This window comes from Scylla paramamosain, chromosome 41 (genome assembly GCF_035594125.1).
Source record: "Scylla paramamosain isolate STU-SP2022 chromosome 41, ASM3559412v1, whole genome shotgun sequence".
NCBI lineage: Eukaryota > Metazoa > Arthropoda > Malacostraca > Decapoda > Portunidae > Scylla > Scylla paramamosain.
The window spans coordinates 10,188,631-10,189,466 of record NC_087191.1 but is presented as its reverse complement, the minus strand read 5'-3'; positions in this window follow the sequence as shown (position 1 = coordinate 10,189,466).

Sequence of the window (836 nt, the reverse complement as noted above, 5' to 3'; positions counted from 1 at the left end):
TAGTAGTAGTAGTAGTAGTAGTAAGTGAAATAACACAAACACATCGTGGAGAGAGAGAGAGAGAGAGAGAGAGAGAGAGAGAGAGAGAGAGAGAGAGAGAGAGAGAGAGAGAGAGAGAGAGAGAGAGAGAGAGAGAGAGAGAGAGAGAGAGAGAGAATAGAAAATGGCAGTGTACATGGAACTGAGGACGCAAGGAAGCAATTATAAGCAATTGAAAAGTAATTAAGAGAGAGAGAGAGAGAGAGAGAGAGAGAGAGAGAGAGAGAGAGAGAGAGAGAGAGAGAGAGAGAGAGAGAGAGAGCACAGGTGAGAGCAATTAAAGGTGCCCGTAGGTACATCACAGGTGCTGGCCTTTATCAGGTGTTGGCTTGCTAATAACAGCTTAATTAGTGCGGTTGTGCTAATGAGTACAGGTGAACTTCAGAGAATGGACAGGTGAGGCGATAAGGACAAGGCACAAGTGTAATTAGCGTTTTGTTTTTAACTTGAAGAATAAGTAGTAGTAGTAGTAGTAGTAGTAGTAGAAGTAGTAGAAGTAGTCGTCTCCCTTTACCTTCCCCAGCAAATTTTTACCTGTCCCAACGCTTCTCTCCCTTCCTCCCCCTCCCTTCCTCTCCCTCTTCCCTTTACTTTCACCCTCTCACCTTTTGTTCCCTCCTCGTACACACACACACACTCTCTCTCTCTCTCTCTCTCTCTCAGCATCAGTAAAGGATGGTGTCTTACATACAGAGCGAGAGCGAGAGCGAGAGAGAGAGAGAGAGAGAGAGAGAGAGAGAGAGAGAGAGAGAGAGAGAGAGAGAGAGAGAGAGAGAGAGAGAGAGAGAGAGAACAAA